The following is a 26,326-nucleotide window of genomic DNA, read 5'->3' as shown; positions in this document are numbered from 1 at the left end:
GCACTGTGGCTACTGAAGAAAACCCTTGGTCCTGCTGGGCTAACGAAGGGGAATGTTGGGAACAAGGTCTACTTGGGTAAGGTTTTGCAGCTAAGTGAGCCCATCTCCTTCATGCAGGTGTATGATTTAAGTAGACATACGTAAATGCATGCTCATATATGCACACACGTGTGCATACACGCACAGCACACCCTTCAAGCCCCAGGTCCAGGCTCTAACCTTGAGCTTGGGGAGCCGTTTGATGGTCTTGAGGGGCCGTAAGACGCGCAGAACTCTTAGGGACTTGATGGTGTTGATGTCTTTCCCTTTGGATCCTCTAGAAGGGAGAAACCACAGATGCAGACAGGTGGAGTTGTGAGTGGCACCCATGCAGCCCCCCAGGGTCTGGCTCACACCCCTCTGTATCCAGAAGCAGGGAGGCCTTGCCCTGCAGGTACCACAGGCCACTTGGCTCTTCCCGTGGTTGCCTGCCTGGGGCCTCATCTGAGGACAGGGGCCAGGCTGGGACCAGCACCAGGACAGCAGCACCTGGGGCACAGGGAGAGCCCAGAGTTCCCTCAACCACACTCTGACAGCCACCCCGAGCCAGCTTCCAGGAGCAGAGGACAGGGGGCCTGTATCAGTACTGTAGCCCTTTAGTACCGCAACATTCTGGAAGGGCTTTTCCCCTGCTTTCTCAGTCCTGGCAGAGGGAGGTAAGGGGGCCGTGTCTGGCCTCTTCCTACAGTTCTCCTTGGCCACCCTAACACTATTGCGGATGACAAAAAGCTGACAGAAAAGAAGAGGGAAGTGGGGAAGGAAAGTAAGAAAGAGACGTTACATACATAAACCAATAGTGAGGAAGGAAGGAGGGAGCCACAGACAGAGCAGTGGACAGGGAAACTCACACAGAGGGGAGCAGGGAGAAAGTCAGGGAAAAGAAAACTCAGGCACTAGAAACAGGCTCTGAAGTCCACGGTTCATGTGCCCACATCAGGGACTCTCGCAGGAAAAGCCAGAGCAGATCTAGGTACTGCCTCTGCTTGCCAGGGCCCCAGGAACTGGGCCTAGCAGGCACTGGGGGCCAACCTACTGACCTCCTACCAACTCCACCTGAGGCGAGGCCAGGCCAGGCTTCATGGAGAGCCTATTATCAGAAGCATAAAGCCCTTAGTCCATGGGGACAGGAGTGGACAGGATGGAGTAGGCTTCATTCATACCTGGGGCTCTGGCTTCTTTACTCAGTGGGCAATGGCCTGCATGGGTGTGTGTGGTCCTATCCTTAGGGGTCTTCCTGGGTCCACTGGGTGGGGTGGGCAGAGTGTCTTAGGCCTTCATGGGGCTGGAGAGTCTGGATACCCAGTTCTCTGCTGCCCCAGCAGCAGCCTACACCCCAGAGTCCAATTAAACTCCCCTGCAATGCTGAGTTTTCAGGTGGGCAAAGCCCAGCCCCTCTAAGTTGGCTATTTCCATCACTGCAGAAGCCCCTGAACCTGCTCTCAAACCACCCTCCTCTGCCAGACAGAGAAGGGAGGACAGACGCTGGCCTGGGGTGGGGCAGAGCAGGAGGAAGGCCACACTGCCTGTCTGGGAGGAGCAGCCCTCTGGCATCCATGCAGAATAGCCAGCTCAGGGCTGCCTCCCATTCTCTTCCTCTGAAGCCACCTGCCTGGGTCTCACCTCTCTCCTCCTGCTGGGACTGTCCAGCATCCCTGGCTTCACTGTCCTCATTGCAGGACACTCCCAACACACTGGCAAAGTTCTCGTTCCCTTTACCATGGAAGGAGGGTTCATTAAGACACCCAGAGGGGAAGCTGGGTATGGCTGGGCACTGATGTGGTCAGGAAGGAGTGGGGAGGAAGCTGCACTTCAAGAAAGGAGCCTCAGAGGAAGCAGCTTAAGAGGTCCAACATCCTGGGGCCTATGGCCACAGCTGGAAGTTGCCACCTCACTGCCTTCCAGCTGATATTCTCAGCCTCTAGCACGTGACCAGGACACCTTGATCTCTAGGAAATGCCGCAGCAAGGGCTGACCATGTCCAGCCCTAGGCCCCAACCCAAGGCATGACAGAAACACTGGGCTTGGGTACATGGCTCCTAGCAGCATGCAGCCCAGATGGGGAATGTGGGTGAGCAGGAGGCGAGGCTGGTGATGAAATGGTCTGGAGAGAGGCCATTGGAGCTGTGATGCCAGACGCATGGGGGAGAGAGAGAGAAGCATTACCCCATGGTGCTCCTACCGAGTCCAGCAACAAGGAGGCAAAAAAAACAGAGTCAGTGACACTGGCAGGATAGGAGGGGCCTTTGTGCAGGTGCAGCCTTCCCAGTAGCTCAGAGAAGGCAAAGCCCCCAGTGTTGCCTATCGACTGTCAGGGGCCTTCCTTGTCTCTGGCTCTCACTTCACAGCTGCCCTCTGCACCCACCAGGTCCCCCCAGGCCCTGACACTCTCCACGCAAGGCCTGACAGAGTTCTCTCTAGGCCCCACTCCAGCAGGGGGAGTATTCCCACAAAGGAGGCAGAAGGAACAGCCCAATACCCCAAGAGGGTAAGATGACCTCCAATTCTGGCTGGGAACAGCACTGGCCCAGATGCTCACCTCAGGTAAAGCTGCTCGTATGGGCCCTGTGGGGCCGCACCCAGTCCTAGAACCACCGGGTACCTGTGGGACGTCAGGGACAGACAGGCCTCGGGTCCCCTCAGGTCCCCTGGCCCCATAGAGCCCAGCTCCAGGAAGCTGGACCAGTTCCATATGGCCCACAGACATCACCCCATGCCCCTACACTCAAGGTCTTCTCCTTGGCCACCCTAACACGATTGTACCACGGTTCTGGGGGCTGCACGCAGCCAGACCAGAGCCAATATGGTTACTTACGAGAAGGCAAACACCACCAGGGCACCACTGACCACAGTGAAGTCCAGAATGTTCCACAGGTCCCGGAAGTAGGCTCCAGGGTGAAGGAGCAGTCCCAAGTCAATCATCTTCAGGTGAGAAACACACATTAGCGAATATAATGTTCCAGGAAAGAGGTAGAGCCAGGTCCTGGTGTCACAGGGTCACTCCCTCTCAGCAAAGGTTCGCACGTCTGTGACCTCATTGCAGCCTCGGAACATGCTCACATGCCCTCCCAGGGCAGAGGTCACAGTCCAGGTCATACCCTCTAAGGGACTCAAGGTCACTGACCCCAGTGTCACAGTTCATGACAGCCTGGCACCCTGCCTGGGCTCCCTGCCACCCTGAAGCCTGAATGAGACTGGGAGGGTCTGCCACCATGTGCTCTGCAGGGCCATGCTCTGCCACACCTTCAGAGGGCCGGCTCAATGCAGCAGGAAGAGCAGCTGGTCCAGGTAACAGGACTTTCATTTGTGGCCTGGCTCTGCCACTCCCTGTGTGGGGACTTGGAACAGGTGCCAGGACCTCTGTAGCCTCAGTTTCCTCATTTATAAAACATGATGATGTGCCGAGTGCCACCCTGAGAGTATGCACTGGGCACACATGCTGAAGTCATAGGTGTACACACACGTGTGCACATCCAACCACGCTGAGCACATGCCTGTCAGACACTGATAAGGGAACACTCATATCTACACGTAGAGACAGAAATGAAGGCTGCAGCGAGGCGGCAGACCCTGAGCCTGTTACCAGGCAAATGCCAGACCCCTTTTAAATTTGTGTCTTCACTGCCTACTTCCCACGGACCCCAGCTCTCTCCAGGCTTCTCGGCCTCCTGTCACACAGCAGCCCTAGGGAAGAAGCTGAACCCAAAGTGTCCTGTTCCAGGAGTGGAGTGCAGCAGGGACCCAGGCACTGCTGGGGAGGCGATCCTGCACAAGGGGTCCTCAATGAATGACGAAGCCTCTTGTTCTCAAAACACACCCCATATGCATGCAGCAGGTGCTCTCATGTCCTCACACACGTATGCATATACTCACTGCTTACCCGCCCACTGTGCACCCTCACCAGAGGCTACCAGGAATGTGGCTTAACCCCCAGCCTTAGCCCCATCTCATATGGGAAGATGAGCAAAACACCAGGTAGCTGGGATGGCCACACAGCTCACCTTTATCACCATCTCAAAGGTGAAGACACCTGTGAAGATGTAGTCCATGTACTTCAGAGCCTGAAACCAAAAGGAAGGTTATTCCAAACACCAAGCTGGGGCCTGAGCCAGGGCTGCTGCAGGGGCTCCGAGCTCCTCTGAGTCACTGGGCAGACAGCCAATCTGGGAGCTGTGGGCTTGGGCATTAGGAGGCAGGGCTCAGACATGCATCCATCCCATTGGGCTAGTCCCCTGGCTGTAGCCCCAACCCCTGCTACTCCTGCCTTCAGACGTTGGGCCCTGCGCCCCTGAGGAGGAGACATAGCAGAGAGGGAGGATGTTCGGGGAGAAGCCAGCCCCTCTGCCACTCACATTGTTCCTGGGAGAGTCTGTCCGCACAGGGTCCTCTGCAGCCAGAGCAATGCTACTCAGGGCAATGACCACGAGGATGACCATCTCGAAGTAGCGCATGGTCACTATGTAGTGGCAGAGGCACCGCAGCCTGTGGGGATAAAGCATGGAGGCTGTGAGCAAGCTGGGCACACTTGGCTCAGCTACAGGCACCAGAGCCTTCTCCACTTCTCCTGGCACAGCAGCCCGGTGACAATGGTGGCTGAGGTACTCATGAGGGCAGCCCAGGACAAGGAGTGGGAAGGCTGCACAGCCCACAGCTCACAGGCTACAGCTCACAGGCCACACTTCCGTACAGCATAACCACTTGTGTCCACCTGGCTGCTGTCTAGAGAGGATGGATGTCAGCACTAGCATTCTGGCAGACGGCAGGCCTCTCCTGGCCTAGGAACCTTCCCAGGGCCGCCAGGAACACAAGCCCACTTGCTCACCTGCACTCACTCATGCAACATTACTAAGCATCTGCTCTGCCAGCCTGTGCTGAACTCTGGGGGACATAGTAAGCAACAGGGCAGGCAAGTCCTCCACCTCAGGAAGTCCCATTCTGGCAGGAAAACAGCAGCAAACAGTGTGGACAGAAATAGGAGACTGGTGCGGACAAGTGCTCAGGGGGTTGGAAAGCCAATCTCTGAGTAGCGGACAGAAGGGGCAGCAATAGATGGGCTAGGTGGAGTGGACTGTCTCTCGTGCCAACACAAGGAACATGCTCTAGGAGCACCACCTCTACCTCCTGCATCCCAGGCACACTCTCTGCCCCTCTAGCCCTTCCAGTCTCTCCTCTAACATTGACATCCCAAGACCTTCCATCCAAAGACCCCCTTCTCTCTCTTCTCTGGAGGGAGCCCATCCACATCTTTTTATCCTCACCTGGCTCCTACCCTCACACCCATGGATCTGCCCCCCAGGTCTACCAACAGCCTGCTAGTTCTTCACTCCATGGCATTTCTCCCTCCTTAAAAGAGACACTTTTCCTTCTAATTCAGCAGCCTGTGTCTGGGTTTCTACCACTTAGACTCCGGGCTACTTGGCTACAAGATGTCTCCAATTGCCTTAGGTTTTCTCATCCAGACCCTCAGCAGCACTGCTAGTCTTGGTGAGCACACTACCTTCTGCCCAGCATCCAGCAGAGATTGGTGCTGTCCTTAACAACCCCTCCTCTCCCACATAGTACAAGTATCATCAAATTCTGCAGATTATGCCTCCAAAATTTCTTCCAGGAACTGACTTCCAAACCTCTCCATTCTGACTACTCCAGTCAAACCACCACCATTTCTTCCTAACACTTCAACCACCCGGCATCTCTGTCCATTCTCCCCATTGAAGGATCTTGCTGAGGTGCAGGTCGAGCATGTCCACCTCTCAGTGCTTTCCATCCCCAAAGGATGCCAGCAGTCAAGCCCTTCTCATCTTGGCACTGCCCATACTGCCTGCAGCCTGCTGCCTCCCATGTCCACCCTCTGTCCTAGCCCACTACCTCCTACATCCTTTCTCCGCCCCAGAGCTTCTGCCCTTCGGGTTTTGGCACAGGTGCCTCTTCTGCTAGGAGAGCTTTACTAACAATCCACCTGCTCCCCAATGCCAGCATCTCTCCATTGTGATATTTTCATGCTGAACTTACTGGACGTTCCCTGCCCCTTGTGGCAGGGACCATGCCTCTGCACGTGCTGAGCTGTAACAGAGAGGGAGGAGGCAGGGAGATTGGGTGCTGGAGAGCCATGTGCAGACACCACTGGCTGCTGGGACAGGAGTGGCCGGGCAGACCAGCAACAAACGGGGTATAGGCCAACCTGCCTTTGCTGCCCTTGGACTGCCTGTCTACATCCCCTGCTCCCCCTGTACACCCTCCCTTCCACTCCCGACCTTCCATCTAACTTAGTACCTGGACAGCATCTCCACCCCATTTTGTGCTTCCTCCTGCACTATGCACTGTTGGACGTCTTATTACGTCTTTTACTTATTTGTTGTGCCTGGTGTCTGTCACTCCCACAGGCACATAGGCTCAGCAAGGACAGTGCCTTGGTCCTGAGCACCTCCAGTGCCTAGAGTACTGTCTACCATGTGGACTTTAGTTGGACCGATGAGAGCACCAGACTGATGAGTGGATGGCAAATGCATGCCGGACAGACATGGGAAGGCACACAGGTGAACAAGTAAACAGATACTGCATGCATGCATACACATGCGGGTGACAGGTGCAATGGAAGGGGGTGCATGAAACCTGTGTGCACACAGGGAGATGGGCCCATGTGTGCAGAGGAGAGTGAGCATGTAGGGCTGAGCATGCAGGGCTGAGCAGCAGCTCTACAGCTGCTGGGTTCAAACCCTGCATCACCAAGACTGCTATATCAGGGCACGTAGCACAGAACTGTCTGTGTCCTCGTCTACATGAAAAGTCATGGGCATGTGTCTCAAGGGACTATGGCAGTGACCAAAGAAGCTCACGTAGCATAGGGTGCAATTGCACCCTCAGGGCACCTACAGGCCATGCTGTTTCCTGTGTCTCTGCAGGTCATGATGAATGGGAAAGAGAGACAGCCACATGCCGGGGCAACGAGGGACTCACAGGTTGGTGGGGCTTAAGCAGAACATGGAGCTGTATGGCACAATGGGTCGGGGGCCGCTCCTCATCACGTCATCGGCTTCCACCTCCTTCTTCCCCTCCACTTGGCTCTCCGGGTCCACGTTACCACCTGTGAGAGTACAGAGCCACCAGGTAAGGGTGTGGTGTGCACAAGCCCACATCACATGATCTCTCCACCAGGAAGGCCTGGCCAGGCAGGCTTCGCAGACATGGCTGAGGGGATGACGGCAGGCCACAGCCACAACCAAGTCCCTGAGCTGTGTGTGCAGAGACTCTGATAGGCCGGCCCCTCCTTGCATCTTGATTTGGCAGGGCTGGGGTGGGAACAGATTCAAGCCCACTGCTGCCCACTAGGCTGTGCATTCTCCAAAAGGAGCAAAGCCAGCCAGGCCTCCCCACGGCCTCTACAGGACCCTTGGAGCAGTGAAATTGGACAGGCAGGGCTGGCCCTGATTCAGAAGACCACAGGAGCTCCCTGACCATCATTGTCCAGTCTGAACTGACCTGGCATTTTCTATCTCAGGATTCTAGATAAGGGCCCACAATGATAGGGAGGTCAGAAGGACCCACTGACCCAGGAAGGATTTGCTGACCAGTCTCTGCTCACAGCTCGCTCTTCCTTGGGTCCTTATGGGTCCTCACTTGGCCCCCACTCAGCACCCGACCTCCCCCAGGCCCACCCTCTGCTTGCTGAATGAGTACTCCAGCCCTGCCCAGTTTTGTTCCCACAAACCAAACTGCCCAGGACTGAGATGGCCATAACCTGATATGTCAGATAAAGCCTGCTATTCATGCATTTTGCTCACAACTCTGCATCTTTAATTATCCTAACATATACTTCAACTCTTGTGGGTGACAGAGTTCCTAAGACCTCAGGGACACCAAAGAAGATAGTACAATGACTTGGAGCCCCCCCCCACCTGCTGTATCTCCTTTTTACTTCTTTAAAGAAACATAAAAGCAAAGAGGATATTAAGAACAAAAATGAAGGTGCTTATCCCTACAGCCTGCTGTAGAGAACAAGCTCCAAGCCCTCCTTGGCCACTGACCACTCTGAAGTCCTGCAGAGAATAGCTGGGCCAGAAAAAAGAGCCTTGTGTGGCATGTGAGAACAGCTGACGTGGCACCAGGCAGCCAGCTCCCCTACCCACAGGCATAGGCATTTTTATAGTGACCACTTATGAAATGGCTATCATCAAATTTCTCTGCTGAAAACATAAATTATTAAATACACAGACCTCTGAGAAAGAAATCTGACAATACTTAATTAAAGCTTAAAATACTCTATTAATATCTAAGACATTATCCGCTAAGGCAATCAAGCATACACACAGCAATCTGTATTTACTTTGTTATAAGTTCTTTTACAGTAACAAAAGTTATGAAACATATAACCACAGTTTGACTAAGTAAAATATGAAATGTTTATATGAAGCACCACACTATTTTTTTTTTTTTTTTTTTTTTTTTTTTTTTTTTGTAGAGACAGAGTCTCACTTTATGGCCCTCGGTAGAGTGCCGTGGCCTCACCCAGCTCACAGCAACCTCCAACTCCTGGGCTTAAGCGATTCTCTTGCCTCAGCCTCCTGAGTAGCTGGGACTACAGGCACCCGCCACAACGCCCAGCTATTTTTTTTTTTTTTTGGTTGCAGTTTGGCCGGGGCCGGGTTTGAACCCACCACCCTCGGTATATGGGGCCGGCGCCTTACCGACTGAGCCACAGGTGCCGCCCAAGCACCACACTATTAATATTAAAAAAGCTTACACCTGGGCAGCACCTGTGGCTCAGTAAGTAGGGCGCCAGCCCCATATGCCGAGGGTGGCAGGTTCAAACCCAGCCCCAGCCAAACTGCAACAACAACAACAAAAATAGCCAGGTGTTGTGGCGGGCGCCTGTAGTCCCAGCTGCTTGGGAGGCTGAGGCAAAGAGAATCACGTAAGCCCAAGAGTTATAGGTTGCTGTGAGCCGTGTGATGTCATGGCACTCTACCCGAGGGTGGTACAGTGAGACTCTGTCTCTACAAAAAAAAAAAAAAAAAAAAAAAAAAAACTCACACCTGTTGTCCCAGCAATGTGGGAGGAAGGTCACTTGAGACCTCAAGTTTAAGTCTAGCCTGGGAAACATAATGAGAACCCCATTTCTATAAATAAATTGATTAAATTTAAAATGACTTCACAGATGTAAGAGGAAATTTATGACATGGTAAGTTAAAAGAAAAAAAAAGGCAGGCCACATACTTGTATACCCTACATGAGCCCCACCTGTAGAAAATAACACCCATGCAAGGAGAGAAATAACACCAAAACGTTAGCTGTGACCTCAGAAGGGCTGTTAGACCATACTTTTTGTTTTATTACACTTCTTTTGTCCTGCTTGTTTGCATGTCTCATAATTTTTTATTGCATGCTGCACGTGGTATATAAATGATACCAGATAATGTCTTCCACCAGTGAAAGTACCCTTTTGTCTATTAGGCAGATAGGATGAAGGATTTATCACTTGAATTCAATCAGGGATTTATTTTAGGCTGAGTCTGCCTACAGCTGTGGCCAGAATCCTGTACCCATTTATATTATTTATGCTTATAAGGGGAGGCTCTGGGAGGATGATGGTGGACCCAGCTCCTGCACCAGTAAGACAGAGACAGCTGCAGACGGGCACTGGGTACCCAGACACATGGCAATGGAAGACTAGACAGCAAACATTCAGCATTACCATCATGAGTTCTAGAAGCAGCACAAAGGGCTTGGATATCTACATATCACCTTTAAAGTAAGGAATACTTATTATTTAAAGCCACACTTCTTTCACAATAACAGCAACGCACAACAGGAGAAAAGACCCAATTGGGACTCAAGAATTCCCTTCACATCACAGCTATGTGAGTTTCAGGCCAAGGCTGAACTTTCTTTTTTTTATTGACAGTCTTATTTTGTCACTCTCTGTAGAGTACTGTGATGTCACAGCTCACAGCAACCTCAAACTCTTGGGCCCAAGTGACTCTCTTGCCTCAGCCTCCCAAGTAGCTGGGACTACAGGCACCCACTACAACACCTGGCTACTTTTTGGTTGCAGTTGTCATTGTTTAGCAGACCCTGGGCCAGGCTGGAACCCACCAGCCTTGGTGTATGTGGCTGGCACCCTAACCACTGAACTATGGCACTGAGCCAGGCTGTTCCTTGAAAGGAAATGCCCACCAGGATCCTCATCTCACAGGAAAACAGGGTTGAGTCTCAGCGTTTAAGGCTGCAGAAATTTTGACACTGACCATAAATGCTAATAGAAATTAAACTTCGCGGGCGGCGCCTATGGCTCAGTGAGTAGGGCGCCAGCCCCATATGACGAGGGTGGCGGGTTCAAACCCAGCCCCGGCCAAACTGCAACCAAAAAATAGCCGGGCGTTGTGGCGGGCACCTGTAGTCCCAGCTGCTCGGGAGGCTGAGGCAAGAGAATCGCGTAAGCCCAAGAGTTAAGAGGTTGCTGTGAGCCGTGTAATGCCACGGCACTCTACCCGAGGGCGGTACAGTGAGACTCTGTCTCCACACACACACACACACACAAAATAAATTAAACTTTGCTATTATTTTTTATCAGGACCATTTCAGTTTTTTACTTTCTGGTTAAAGAGTTAAACAACTCTTGAGTCATTGGGCCCAACTCTACTCTTCCTACACCTCTACGATTTCTAGTGCAAGGCATTCTTGGGAGTGCACGTGTCAGGTCACACAGGACTGTCTGAACTTTAGGAAGAAAGAGAATTATAGCAAATGGAGGTTTGAGCTGTAAGACTAAAAGGTAAGCCAAAGAGCAGTGAGAAATCTAAAACTGGCAAATCTAAATAAACATGGTCTCTATCATGTACAAAGCAATAATAATATTTACTGTGCAGAATTTTTTTTTTTTTTTTTTTGTAGAGACAGAGTCTCACTGTACCGCCCTTGGGTAGAGTGCCGTGGCGTCACACGGCTCACAGCAACCTCTAACTCTTGGGCTTAAGCGATTCTCTTGCCTCAGCCTTCCGAGCAGCTGGGACTACAGGCGCCCGCCACAACGCCGGCTATTTTTTTTGTTGTTGCTGTTTGGCCGGGGCTGGGTTTGAACCCGCCATCCTCGGCATATGGGGCCGGCACCCCACTCACTGAGCCACAGGCACCGCCCTCTACTGTGCAGAATTTTTAAAAAAGAGCTGGAATGCTATACAACAGTAACAAAGAAGTTGGGAAAAATGGGACTAAGTTACTATTCTAAGGTCTTAGTATTATTAAAAGGGAAGTTAACGATTATAGATTTTTATTGTGAATACAGGTAAAATTACAAATTTAATCACTAAAAGAACAGAAATAGAATCTATAGTTTTTAAACCAGGAGAAGGCAAAGTGGGACATGTAAGCAAATAAACAATCAAAATCAGTTAGTATTAAAAAGGAAGGAAAAAGCATATGAAAAATGGAATAAATGTCATAATCTAAGATGGATGAAGAAAGTCCAAGTAAATTACTAGTCATAATAATTATGAGCAGACTAAATTGGGCAATTAAATGACAAAGATTCAGCAAGATTTTATAAAATAACAGTTATAAAATATGTAGTTTCCAAACAACAAGCCCAAAATACAAGGCCACATAAAGGATGAAAGTCAAAAGATGGAAAAATATATACTTGGCAAATGCTTACCTAAAATAAAAAAGCTCAGGGAGCCATATTCACATTGAGACAAAAATCACTAGAATTAAAGGGGACTGGCCAGGCACGGTGGCTCACACCTGTAACCCCAGCACTCTGGGAGGCCGAGGCAGAAGGATTCCTTGAGCTCGGGAGTTGGAGACAAGTCTGAGCAAGAGTGATACCCCATCTCCACTAAAAATGGAAAAACTAGGCAGATGTTGTGGTGCAGTTCCTCTGTAGTTCCAGCTACTTGGGAGGCTGAAGGAGCAGGATTGCTTGAGCTAAGGAATTGAGGTTGCTGTGAGCTGTGCCTCCATAGCACTCTACCAAAGGCGACATAGTGAAACTCTGTCACAAAAAAAAAAAAAAAAGAAAAAGAAGATAACTGCTTATATATATTTCAGTAGAAAGTTTTTTATTTTTATTTATTTTTTTATTTTATTTATTATTATTACTATTATTATTATTATTTTTTTTTTTGCAGTTTTTGGCCAGGGCTGGGTTTGAACCTGCCACCTCCAGCATATGGGGCCAATGCCCTACTCCTTTGAGCCACAGGCACCGCCCTATTTTTTTTTTTTTTTTTTGCAGTTTTTGGCCGGGGCTGGGTTTGAACCTGCCACCTCTGGCATATGGGGCTGGCACCCTACTCCTTTGAGCCACAGGTGCCGCCCCAGTAGAAAGTTTTTTAAAGAAAGCAAGAAATACGCTCTTACAAAAGAAATTGAGAAGCACATAGTCACTATTTTAGAAATGTACATACTACATAATAGATGGTTAGTAATATTCTAGGTTGTTTTTATACTACGCTGCACATTTCAAACACAACAGCAAGTGCACAATACCACCTATGATGCTTACAAAAGAAATGGCCTCAATTCTTTCTAACCAAGTCTCTAGATCTGCGCTTCACAAATGGGTGACTTTGGTACCATCTGGGGCATCTGGTGAGTGCAGACCAGGCTGCTGTTACACACCCTGAGACGCTCAGGACAGCTGCCAACAACAGAATTTCAGTGGTGCCACAGCTCAGCAGCTCTGTCCTAGGTCTAATCACCAGTAGCAGAATATAGTGAGGACAGAGGAATTTACTAAATGACACCACGATGCAGTCAACCAAATCAACAATGTGAGAAATTATACAGGACAAATGGTATGTTTTTTCAACAAACAAATGGCATAAAGAAAAGAGAAAATTATCATAACATAAAAGAGACGTTTTCAAAATGAAGCAAGTCAAAGGAGTAAACTTTGTTTGGACTCTTATTCAAACAAACCATCTGTAAAATGTTATTTTTGAGATAGCCAGTAAAGTTTGAACCTAGAATACATTGGTTGTTAGCAAGGAACCATTACCAATATTGTAAAGTATAATAATAAAATGGCCGGGTGCAGTGGCTCAGGGCTGAAATCCCATACTTTGGGAGGCCAAGGCAGAAGGACCCCTTGAGCTCAGGATTTGGAGGCTGCAGCACTGCACCCCAGCCTGAGCAACAGAGAGAGACTTTGTCTCAGAAAAAAAAAAAAAAAAAAAGAAAGAGCTACTGTGGCTATTAATTATTAATGATGCTTACTGGCATATTTATACCTAAAAATGATACACAAGAAAGCAAGAGAAAGTGTAAGTGAACAAGATTGGCAAAGCGTGGGCAGCTGCTGAAGGCAGAAGCCACTTGCCCTTGTCTCTGCCTCCCCATGTATTTCAACTTCCACAATAAATATGGTTTATTGAAGCAGCTACAGAGAGAAGACACAGCCATAAAAAGGAGAAACAATTCAGACTGACAACTGGCTTCTCAAAGGAATCAACAGAGGCAGAAGACAGTGGAACGGTCTCAATATCCTGAGAGAAAATAGCAAACTAGAATTCCATGTGAAGTAGAATTAATAACAGTGGCAAAGACCACTCAGGCAAAATGACAGAACTTACCACCACTCAATCTAAACAAAGTTAGGAAAGATGTTCTTCAAGCAAAAGGGAAAAAGAAAGAAAGAAAAAAAAAAAAACAACTGGATGATCTGAAATAGAAGTGATGAAAGATGAGAGGGAATAATGAAATCAACAGCAAAAATAAGGGAGAAAAAATCAACATAGAAAAACCTGTCAACTGGAAATTCAAAACCATACTTATAAATAACACATAAATCAATTAAGAAATCATAATCACACTTGGAAAAAAGACTTAAAACAAGAAACCAATATTTCAAAGTTTATAATATGCAATTAAAATAATTCTCAAAGTGAAGATTAAAGCTTTAAACACACCTCAAATTCCATGAGCTAAATATTCAAATAAAGAACTGGAGAAAGAATATTACGGTATGGATAAAGTAAGTAGATTTAAGGAAATAATAAATTAGAACAAGAATTAATGAAACAGAAAACAAAGATGCAACAGAAAAGATCAAGAAAGACAAAGATTGAGATGCTGGTAAACCGTTTAAATTGACAAATCATTAGGGGAAAAGAGTTTTTCAAGTGAAGGAGGGAGGGAGAAAAGGTAAGAAGGCAATTATACGTGGCCATAGTACAAATCCAGCAGAAAATAAAAAGATAGTAAGAAACTAGTGCCTGTAGATAATGGCAGTTACCTACACTCAAATTTCTCCCCATACCCTCTATTTCTCAATATAGAGAAAGAACAAAATTATCCACAGTCTATCCCTGTAGTATATGAGAAACAAGAAACCATAAGCTTTAGCCTGCATGTAAGTGTGGAAATAACAACAACAGAGTAAGACTCTACTCCCTTCCCCAAAGGAGGATATTCTTGAACTAGAAAGCAAGTAAGTTACCCAGACCTCTACCCTACCCTCCACAAAGTCACATGTAATTGCTGGTCCAGGAAAATTTACACAGTTTATCATTATGTGAAAAAGCTTCTATAAGAAGAAAGTAGAAAGGAAGGATAAAAACTTTTCAGCTAACAAAATTTTACAAAACACCCCCCTGTAAAGTAGAGGAAAACTAATATAACTTTTCAATATGAATCAAATATAATTGAACAAACAGTGCTAATAGGAAAGATTACTACAAATCAGATTCAAAAGCTCAAAATAAAATGGAAGGACAACTAGAAGATGTGGGATGAGCACTAACGAGAAATTAAAGAAGATGAAATCATCTCAGAAAGAAAATTAAAGAGAAAGACAAAATTATCTCAGAAAGAACAAGGAGTCCAAGGGAGAACAGATAGGACTGAAAGTTTATCAACATAAAAGGAAGATAGGTGTGAGATGAGCCAAGAGGATACTATGAAATGAGCTATCCAAAGGATCAGAAATAAAGTTACAGACAAGACAGGCAACAGAGAGCCAAAGTTTGCACAACTGGAATGTCTGAAATACAAAAATAATACAGCATAATGTAACTAACAATTGTAACAATAATCTCAGAATTTTTTCCTGAAATAAAGTGCCAAAAATAATAAAATGGGAAAATGATAATCCTTTAAAAAAATGGTAATGGAATGATTGGACATCCATTAGAGGGGGGGGAAAAAACCCTTTCAATCCTTATCTCACATTACATATAAAAATTAACTCAAGACTTCAGCTTCTGAAGACAACAGTACTGCCTCATCCACTCTGCTAAGCACAGCAAATACAGTCATCCCAATTTACCCTTGGGGACTACATTCCAAGACCCCCAGTGCATGACCAAAATCTTAGATAGTACTGATTTTTCCTCAAAATACTGTTTTTTCCTATATATACATACATATGATAAAGTTTAACTTATAAATTAGGCACAGTAAGAGGTTAATATCAATTTATAATAAAATTATAACAATATCCTGTAATAAAAACTATGCAAATGTGGTCTCTGTCAAAATATCTCATTGTATTATTCTCATCCTTATGATGATGTAAGATGATAAAATGCCTATGAAATAGGATCAAGTGAGGTGAATCATAGGCACTGTGATATAAATGGAAAATTACAGAAATAAACAATTTACAAGTTTTATATTGCCCACTGTTCTAAGTAGTATGATGAAATCTCATGCCATCCTACTCCATTCTGCCCCCAATCACCTCTAGTCATTAGCTATCGTGTAAGCTGAAATGGTATCATAGTGCTTGTGCTCAAGTAACCCTCATTTTACTTAATAATGGCCATTTTCAGATTGCAGTGGACCTCAGGTAACTGAAACCTAGGAATGTGAACCCTTGGGCAAGGGTGCTACTCTGTATAAGATTCTTGGATATCACATACAAGGCAAATATGAGAAAGTTCTGAAAGGTGGAAAGAAGGCGGCAGATTGGCCAGGGACCTTGGGACCTGAGGAACAATGCAACAGTAAGTTTTTCTTTTCTTTGTTTTCTTTTATGCCCCATACACCCTCAACTTGGTGCCAGAGAAGCTGGCAACTCAGAAATGCCAGCAAGCACAAATTTGTAAAAGTAAAAAAAAAAAAATCAACTCTCTTGGGTGGCGCCTGTGGCTGGCTCAGTGGGTAGAGCACTGCCCCCATATACCGAGGGTAGCTGGTTCAAACCCAGCCCCGGCCAAACTGCAACAACAACAACAAAATCAGATCTCCTTAGTGAATGGCCTAGGAAGGGGAAGGCTAGCAAGACAGAGCACTCACAGACAATGACCATGGCACCACAACCAAGCTTCACAGGGACACTGCAACCTCCACTTACCTCAACAGAGACTGAGTGCGGAGCCTAGAGTTCCACCCTCACCATTTGTAATGAGGTGGTCTCAGGAAAGCCAAGTCTCTGGTCTCAAGGGAGCAGGGACTTCTATTCCTGCCCTGTGATAGCAAGACCCTGACCTACACAATGCCAGAGGGCCTTGAGGGGAGCAACCAGCATTAATGACCCATCTTCTCCCTACTTAGAACAGCACATCCTAGTGGAAAGCCAGCACCCTCCCCACTACCTGGAGGGAATGAGGCCAACCCTGCTATGTGGGTGGCAGCCACACTGGTGGCAGTAACAAGGCACTTCTACCTCTCACAGTCCAACTGAGAGAGTGGCATCCTGGGGAGCCCAATGGTAACAAAGACCTCCCTACCACTCAGTGTCGATGGAGGTCAAATTCATCCACCCCATCCGGCAATAATAGGGCAACTCCCAACACTGCCCTTGCTGCAGTGAAAGCACAGCAGACCAGCTTAAGCAGGGGATTTAAACAAGACTCAGAGACTTACAACATAATACCAAAGTATCTAGGTTTCAATCAAAATTCACTCATCACACCAAGAACCAGGAAAATCTCCACTAAAATGAGAAAGACAATCACAAGACACCAAGGTGATATAAATGTTAGAATTAACTGACAAAGATTTTTAAAGCAGCCATCATAAAAATGCTTAACAGATAATTAAAAACACACTTAAAACAAATGAAAAATAGAAAATCTCAGCAAAGAAACAGAAGATATGAAGAACCAAATGGAAACTTTGGAACAGAAAACACAATAACTGAAATTAAAAACTCAATAGATAGGCTCAACAGCAGAATGGAGGGCACAGAGGAAAGAATCAGTGAACTGGAAGATAGAACAATAGAAATTATCCAATATGAACAACAGAGAGAAAATAGACTGAAAAAGTGAAGAATCTCAGGGGCCTGTATTCATCTTTTCTGTAACAAAAGATGTAACATTCACTTCATCAGAGTCCTTGAACAAAAAGAGAAAGGGGCAAAGATGAAGAAGTATTATTCAAAGAAATAAAAGATGAAAACTTTCCATATTTGGCAAAAGACATAAACTTACAGATTCAAGAAGTTGAGTGAACACCAAACAGAATAAACTTAAAGAAACTCACGCCAAAACACAACATAATCAAATTCTGAAATATAAAGACAAAGAAAAAAAAACCTTGAAAGCAGTGAGAGAAACAACATCTTACCTATAGGAAGAAAACAATTTGAATGACAGTGGATTTCTCATCAGAAACCATGGAGGTCAGAAGGAAGAGGCACACGTTTTCTTCAAGGGCTGAAAAAAAGAGCTGTCAACCCAGAAATCTATACCCAATGAAAATATCCTTCAGGAATGAAGGGAAAACCAAGACACTCTCAGATGAAGGAAAACTAAAAGAATCTGTAACCTGCAGACCTACCCTAAAAGAATGTCTAAAAGAAAATCCTCTAAACAGAAAATAAATTATGAAAGAAGAAATATTGGAATAGCAGAAAGGAAAAAAGAATAACAGGAGTAAAAATATGGGTAAATACAACACACTTTTCTTCTCTTGAGTTTTATAATTATGAGTTATGTTTGACAACTGAAGCAAAAATTATAACACACTCTGAAGTGGTTCTCATTGTATGCAGAGGAAAAATTTAAGACATTTGTATTATAAATGGGGGCAGAAAAGAGATGTAAAGAGAGGTGAAGTTTTTATATTTCATGTGAACTGGTAAAATGACAACACCACTATGTAGGGTAAATTATGTATATAAAATGTAACACCTAGGGCAACAACTAAAAAACCTATAAGAGAGATACACTCAAAAATACTATAGATAAATTAAAATAGAACTGTAAAATATGTTCAAGTAACCCACATGAAGAGAAGTCAAGGAAACTAGAGAAATGGAAAACGAGAAATAAAATAGCAGACGTAAGCTCTAATATATCAATAATTACATTAAATGGAAACAGTAGCTGGGCACAGTGGTGCGCACCTATAATGTCAGCTACTTGGGAGGCTGAAGCAGGAGAATCACTTGAGGCCAGGAGTCTGTGACTAGCTTGGGTTACACAGTGAGACCCCTATCTCTAAAAGGAAGAAAAAAAAGAAAAAATTAGCTAGGCATGGTGGTATGCTCCCACAGTCCCAGGTACTCTGGACGCTGAAGTGGGAAGATCGCCTGAGCCTAGAAGTTTGAAGCTACAGTAAGCAGTGATCACTACTCCAGCATAGGCAACACAGTGAGGCCCTATTACTGAAGTAAATAAACAAACAAATAATATATAAGTGGTTTAAATGTGTGAAATAAAAGATGGAAGTGACAGAGTGGATTAAAAACATGATCTACTGTCCTATCTATAAGAAACTCACTTCTGGGCAGCACCCATAGCTCAGTTGGTAGGGTGCCAGCCACATACACCCAGGCTGACAGGTTTGAACCTGGCCTGGGCCAGCTAAACAACAATGACAACTGCAACAACAAAAAAAAAAAAAAAAAAAAAAATGAAAGAAAGAAAAGAAACTCACTTCAAATATATCTCAATAGCGAGGTTGAAATTAAGTTTAAAAACAGACCATGCAAACATTAATTGAAAGAATATTTATATCAGACAGACTTCAGATCAAAGAAAACTATAAGGTACAGAGAAAGATATTATACAATGATTAAAGGGCTGATCCACCAAGAAGATACAGAAACCTTAAATGTGTATGCACCCAACAGCAGAACTGTAAATACATGAAACAAAACTTAAGGGAAATAGATAAAACCACCTTCATAGCTGGAGACCTGAACACCCCTTCACAACAACTGACAGATCAAGACAGAAAGTGAGCACACACAGACACCAGTAACACCACCAGCCAAGAGCGCCTCACTGTCGCTGTGTCCAGTTAATGTGGGACGCACACTCTTCCCAAACACTCAACAGAACACAGATCAAGACATGCCCTAGCCATGAAACAGACCTTAACAAACTAAAAGAAATAAAATAATACAGGATGTGTTCACTGACCACAAAGTAATCATCAAACTAAAAGTCAATAACAGAAAAACAGGAAAATCCCCCCAAATGCTTAGAAACCAAACAACATGCTTCTAAATAATCCAAGAGACAAAAAGAAGTCCCAAGGGAAATTTTTTAAGTGGAAGTGAACAGTAGCGAAAATATATAATATGAAAACCTGTGGGACGCAATTGAAGCAATGCCAAGAGGGATACTCATGGAACTAAATGTTTGCAATAGAAAAGAAGAAAAGAGTCAACTCTAAGCTCCCACCTTTAGAAACTAAAAAGGAGTTTTAAGCCCAAAGAAAACAGAAAGAGGAGAGCAGTAAGGAAAAGAAATCAAAAGAAACTGAAAAACAGAAAAACAGTAGAGAAAATATGGTTCTTTGAAAAGATCAGTAAAATTAACAAAATTCTAGCAAGTCTGACAAAAATAAAAGAGATAGGGCAACAAATTACCAATATCAGAAGTGAGGCGGCAGCTGCCACTACAGATCATGCTGACATCAAAAGGACATTAACAAAATATTACAAACTATACACATAAATTAGATAAATTAAATGGACCAATTCCTCAAAAAGCACAGACTACTGGGCACAACTCACCCAACAGCCCTATCTATACCTATTAAGAAAAGTGAATTTGTAGCTTAAAACTTTCAAAAAAGAAATGTTTCATTGGCAAATTCTACCAAACAATTAAAGAAGAATTAACATGAGTTCAACAGCATCTCCTCCAAAAAAAAAGAAGGAACAATTCCGTTCAACTCAGAACATTTTAGGAATCCAATATTACTCTGATTCCAAAATCAGACAAAGACAATTCAAACCATTTTATAAATCAGCATTACTCTGATACTAAAACCAAAGACAGCACAAAAAAGAAAATTACAAACCAATATCCATCATGAATATAGCAGCAAAACTCCTAACTAAATATTAGCAAATAGAATTCAGCAATACACTGGAAAAATTATACACAAATAACCAGTAGGGTTTATCCCAGGGTTCAGGCGGGTTTGATATCTGAACACCAATCAATACAAACTACCTTACAGGAAAAAAAAGGAAAAAACAAACCATGGCCATATCAAATGTATAAAAAACTCTCAAAAAAAAAAAAAGTCAGGAATAAAGAGGAACTTCCTCTAGTTGGTAAAGAACACCTACAAAAACAACAGCCATGTAAGATGCCCTGCAGGTGTAATCCCACATGGGTGCATCTTACAAGGGTACATGTGAAACTTAGTAAATGTAGAATATAATTGTCCTAATACAATAACTGAGAAAATGTCAGGAAGGCTATGTTAACCAGTGTGATGAAAATGTGTCAAACTGTTTATAAAACCGGTGTATGGTGCCCTATGATCGCACTAATGTACACAGCTGATTTAATATTAATTAAAAAAATAAATAAATGTTCAATTTAGCAGAAAAAAAAAAACACCCAAAAACTTAGGTGGGAAACTGCATGCCCCCTAAGGCGGGACGTCACTCCCCACAGCTGACCCCAGACATGCCCCATGGAAGGGAGGGGAACAAAGGCACATGTGGAAATGGACAAAACCAAAACTGTTCATTTGCAGATGACCTTATTATCCACATACAAAATCCCAAAGAATCCACAAACGTATACCTAGAGGAAATATATGCCAAAATTACTTCTAAAACTTTTCTTTTGGGTGGCGCCTGTGGCTCAAGGAGTAGGGCGCCTGCCCCATATACTGGAGGTGGCGGGTTCAAACCCGGCCCCAGCCAAAAAAAAAACAACTTTTCTTTTAAAGTTTGATAAAAGAAGCCAAATCAGAATTGTAATCTACAATTAAATTAGTAATCAGGCAAATTCATAACTTTAAATAATCATATAATAAAATAAAATATCCAACTCAAGAAGCTAGAAAACGAACAACAAAGTAAAACAACAGAAAGCTAGAGGGAAATAATAATAACAATAAAGGGAAGTAATGATTTTAACAACAAGACCACAGTAGTACTAATAAATTAAAAGGCTGGCTTTCTTTTTATGAAAAAAAGTATATAAATGAATAGTTCACTTTTTTTTAAAAAAGGAAAACACAAAGGATAAAAATGACAAGGGAGAAAATGCACTGAAACAGAGAGAAACTAAAAACAAAACTGAAGCCACTCACACTTCTATATAAATAAACTGGGAAACCTAGATCAAATCAATAATTTTTAAGAACACAAGGGAATTCTACCAAATATCTAAAACCCAAATAATTCCAATGCTACTTGAACTACTCCAGAGCACAGGAAGAAAACATCCTACTTCTTTTTATGAGCCAAGAACATGAACATCTCACAGATTAACTCCTCAGGTGAGATTTCCCAGTAGACTGCCTTCAAGTTTTATAATGTCCCTACTTCAGGAAAACACATACAGTGTATATCTCTCATTACAGCTCTAAATTTCAAAGCATATAAATCTCTTTTCCAATGATGGACTTTTTGGCTAATGCTTATGTAGGAAAAATGTATACAACCTCAAAACTTAGTATAATGTTTTTAACAAAATAATGTGGGAAAAATCCTCAGGCAAGCTTCCAAATTCAGTTGGTAGATTATCAGAATCATGTGTGGATGTTTTTGAAAACCCTAAGTTTTAATAAATGAGGTGTCCAAGTAATGGTTTATTAACAGGTACTTTAATTGGGGATCAGGAAAAAATATGCTAAACATGTTATGTCCTAGTATGATAGTTTGTTACTTTTCGTTGTTTAACAGTGCTTTAATTATAATTTACATTGGGGATTTTTAGTTAACATGTAACCCATTATAACTTTTTACCATTTTAAATTATGAAAATGAGACTCCTATTCAGAACATTTGATTTTTAGGAATGGAGCAGTGAAGTTAAGCAAGAGATAACTATATGGGATTGATTTCTAAACATTACGATATTTGAGTGCAATATAAGAAAGATAATGAACATATCTCACTTAAAAATATCAACCCAAGGGCAGCGCCTGTGGCTCTGTGAGTAGGGCGCCGGCCCCATCTACCAAGGGTGGCGGGTTCAAACCTGGCCCCAGCCAAACTGCAACAACAACAACAAAATAGCTGGGAAATAGCTGGGCGTTGTGGTGGGCGCCTGTAGTCCCAGCTACTCGGGAGACTGAGGCAAGAGAATCACCTAAGCCCAAGAGCTGGAGGTTGCTGTGAGCTGTGACACCATGGCACTCTATTGAGGGTGACAAAGTGAAACTCTGTCTCTAAAAAAAAAAAAAGTCAACCCCAAATCCTACATAAAATATTAAATGGAATCCAACGGCACACTAAAAATAAATACGACATCAATAAACCAAATTGGGTTTATTCTGATTATAAACATAGTTTTATATTGGGAAATCAATTTCTATAAACCTCTATATTTTAAGAGAGAAAAGACATGCTCTCTATGGATGCTGAAAGGGTCTTCAACAAAATTTAACATCTACTCCAGATAAAAACACTTACTGAACTAGGAATGAATGGTTACCATAACATGATTTTACATACACATATATACTCTTCAGGCCCCAAACTAGAATCTCACTTAATGTAGGCAGAAATAGCACAAGCAAAGCCACTAAAACTCCATTGTTATCTGACAGTAAAATCAGACCAAAAAAAAATGAGAGACCTGAGACTTAGAAAGGAAGAGTTAGAACTATATTTGTAGATTTCTTTTGATAATATACTTGGAGAAAACAAAGAGAATCAACATTAAAACTAATAAACAATATGAGGATTCAGCAGGATACATTATTATTATATAAATATCATATAAAAAGCCTTGATTTCTGCTTCGAGCAGACGTAATAACACAGACCGGATTAAACCACATTCCTCAACATTAACAACCAAATACCAGACATCATGAGAATGAAAAAGCAGGTCACAAACTAGGAAAATATCCTTCAAGAACACATATATGCTAAAAGATTTGCATCCAAAACATACAAAAAACTCTTAAAACTCAACAATTAGAAAATAAACAACCAGATGGACAAAAGATCTGAATAGGAACCTCATCAAAGAGGATCATAACAGGTGGCAAGCATATGAAAAGATGCACATATGTAGCATGGAATCTCACATTAAACAAGATACTACTACATGCCTAATTAGAACAGCCAAAACCCAAAACACTGACACCCAGTATTGGCGAGGATATGGAATGATGGGAAATCTTATTGATCACCGGTGAAAATACAAAATGGTGCAGACACTTCAGAGAAAGTCTGTCAGTTTCTTATAAAGAGAAATACAGTTTTACCATACAACCCAACAGTCATGCACTTAGGGATTTACATATGTGAGCTGAAAACTTACGTCCACAAATAAACTTGAACATAAATGTTTATAGCAATTTTATTCATAATAGCTGAAAACTGGAAGCAATCAAGATGTCCTTCAATAGATAAATGAGTAAACAAACTATGGTACATCCAGACAACAAAATATTAACTCAATGCTAAAAAAAAAAAAAAAAAAAAAAAGAGCTATGAAGCCACAAAAAGACAGAAGAACAAGCATACTGGCAAGTGAAAGAAGCCCATCTGAAAAAGCTACATACTATTTGATTACAATCTAATGACATTCTGGAAAAGGCAAATATATGGAGACAGTAAAAGATCAGTGGTTACCAGCAAGGGTGGTGGAAAAGAAATAGAGAAAGTGGGCAGGGGTCGCATCTGGATTCCTGTGGATAGAAGCCAGGTGGAGACCCGGGCTGGCCCTCAAGCTAATCCAGAGAGAATCAGAGAAGGCAGCAGGAAAGACAAAGACTCTTGTGCCCAAAGGAAGTAACCCAGACAATGGATTAAGGACGCAAACAAAAAGGGAAGATGGAGCAGCTAGAGCCTGTGGCCATCCTTGGTTATGCCTGGGATCATGCACTGGTCCACAGGCCCAGGCGAGAGCCCCTGAGTAAGAGACAACAGGCACATGTGTCTCATTGTGCCAGTGCATCTGCAAACGTGTGTGTGTGTGTGTGTGTGTGTGTGTGGAGGCACCTGACTGGGTTTACCCCATCTGCTTGAGAACTAAATGCTTCATCTGGCACTCAGTGTGAATCCTGCTACTATAGCCTCTCTCCTACCCAGTTGGAATGTTTCCTTTGTACTTAGAGGGGACAGCTCCTCTTGGATGCTCATGAAATGACCATGCACTGTGTCCACTGTGTGAGTAGCTGTGACTGTTGCCTTCAGGTCTCTGCCTACTACATTGACTTGAAGACAGAAAAGGCTTTTTTTTTTTTTTTTTTTTTTTTAATGGAAACAGAGTCTCAGTCTGTTGCCCAGGCTAGGATGCAGTGGTGTCGTTACAGCTCCCAGCAACCTCTTGGGTTCAAGAGATACTGCCTCAGCCTCCCATCTAATTTTAGTAGAGATGAGGTATCACTCTTGCTCAGGATGGTCTCAAACTCCTGAACTCAAGTGATCCTTCCACCTCGTCCTCCCAGAGTGCTGGGGTTGCAGGTATGAGCCATTGTACAGGCCCAGAAATGACATCTCATTCACACGTGCCCTCAGGGCACGTGAGAGAGCAAGAAGAAAGACAGCAACCGTGCAAAGGCCTGAGAGAAACTTCAGGGTGGGGGCTATACAGGCATGTGAACAGCTGGAAGAAGGGCTACGGAGAATCTTCTCCTCCTCACCTACCAGGCAAGGCTACAGCCATACTCTTTAGCAGCTTCTCAGCAACTAAAAAGAATTGTGACCACTTTGTGGTCTATCTTCCTGGCAAGACAGACTCCCTCCTCCTGTGTTCCTCACACTCTAAAACAATGCCTGGCACTTAGCTGGCAACTTGCAAATATTTTTGAGGGAAGGAGAATGGAGCTTACCCTTAGTTATTCTGGGGCACTAGAAGTCAAAGGGATAACAAGCGACAGATGCTGACAGCAAAGGACTTTCTCTGTAGCTGGAGAACGAGTCAGAGGCACTCTGTGTACCCAACTAGATGCCAAGCAGGAGGCATGGGGATAGCTGGACCTGCACAAGGTGGACCCTGCCCTACCGGTATAGGGAGATACTCACGGGGAACCACGGTTGTCTTCCCAGGAGGGCCCGTCAGAGTCACTGGGATGTGTACAGTGGTGCTTGGGTCTGAGGGGTGACTGCCCATCCGAGTGACATTTCGTTGATTATCTGCATCCTCTGGTTGCTCCTCCACCTTCTGGAGACAGGCGCTAGGCAGTGTGTGCACAGGGCCCACACCCATTGTCCCACTGGCCTCCCGGTCACAGTGCAGCTCCCTGCAACCAAAAATGTACATCAGAATCTGGCACTGCTCCAAACTCCTATTCATTCTACAAAACCCAGTTCCTTAAACCTCTCTCTAGACCAAGTACATTTCTGAGTATCTCCTCTTCTACTCTGGCTTTTTTGCATCATTGTTATCATCCTGTGTACATCTCTGTGTCTTTAGATTTGAAAGGTAGGGATGAGGCTGACATCTGTAAGCCCTGGGTACAGAGCTGGCACAGCTGGCAAAGTATGTCCAGAAAGCAAAGTCTGTCCAGAAAGTATTCAGCCACGCAGTAGAGAAAACACGGACCTGCCTAGCTGGATAGTTTCTGGACTGCCCTCATGCATACCAACAGAATTGTGTGGAGACTGAAGATGTCTGGAGTAAGACCTCTCCCTAACCAGCCACCCGCCACCAGGTGCCCCACTGGGCAGAAGGCTCAGTCCAGGAGCTCTGTATATACAAACAGCCTGGAGCTGGGCTAGTCTGTGCTGCAATCCAAGTGAAATGTTCTGGCTGCCAGTCAGCAAGCCTGAGACGGCTGGTGTCCACTGGCAGGCTGCTGCTATCTCAGGCTCTCCCCAGCCAGGGAGCAGACCTGGCTACCTGAAGGGGGCTGGGGGGTCTGCACTGGCACTCTAGCCTGACAGCCTTCTCAGGCGCTCCTGCTTCTCCTTCCACAGTGGGCCCCATCTCTCTTCTTAATAGGCCACTTTGTTGCTCCAAAGTCAG

The 26,326-nt window shown here is 44.6% G+C and overlaps 1 long non-coding RNA gene across 1 annotated transcript; it reads right to left on the bottom strand.

The window, feature by feature from the left end:
* Positions 1–2,897: 2,897 nt before the first annotated feature.
* On the bottom strand, positions 2,898–4,512 carry LOC128579329 (uncharacterized). Its single transcript, XR_008378126.1, has 3 exons — positions 4,389–4,512; positions 4,038–4,097; positions 2,898–2,958 (listed from the first exon to the last, which is right to left on the bottom strand). It is a non-coding gene; the product is annotated as an uncharacterized LOC128579329 (long non-coding RNA).
* Between the last annotated feature and the right edge of the window lie 21,814 nt (positions 4,513–26,326).

This window comes from Nycticebus coucang, unplaced genomic scaffold (assembly GCF_027406575.1).
Source record: "Nycticebus coucang isolate mNycCou1 unplaced genomic scaffold, mNycCou1.pri scaffold_44, whole genome shotgun sequence".
Classification (NCBI taxonomy): domain Eukaryota; kingdom Metazoa; phylum Chordata; class Mammalia; order Primates; family Lorisidae; genus Nycticebus; species Nycticebus coucang.
Note: the sequence above shows the minus strand (reverse complement) of the source record. Positions and strands in the feature narration are given on the sequence as shown.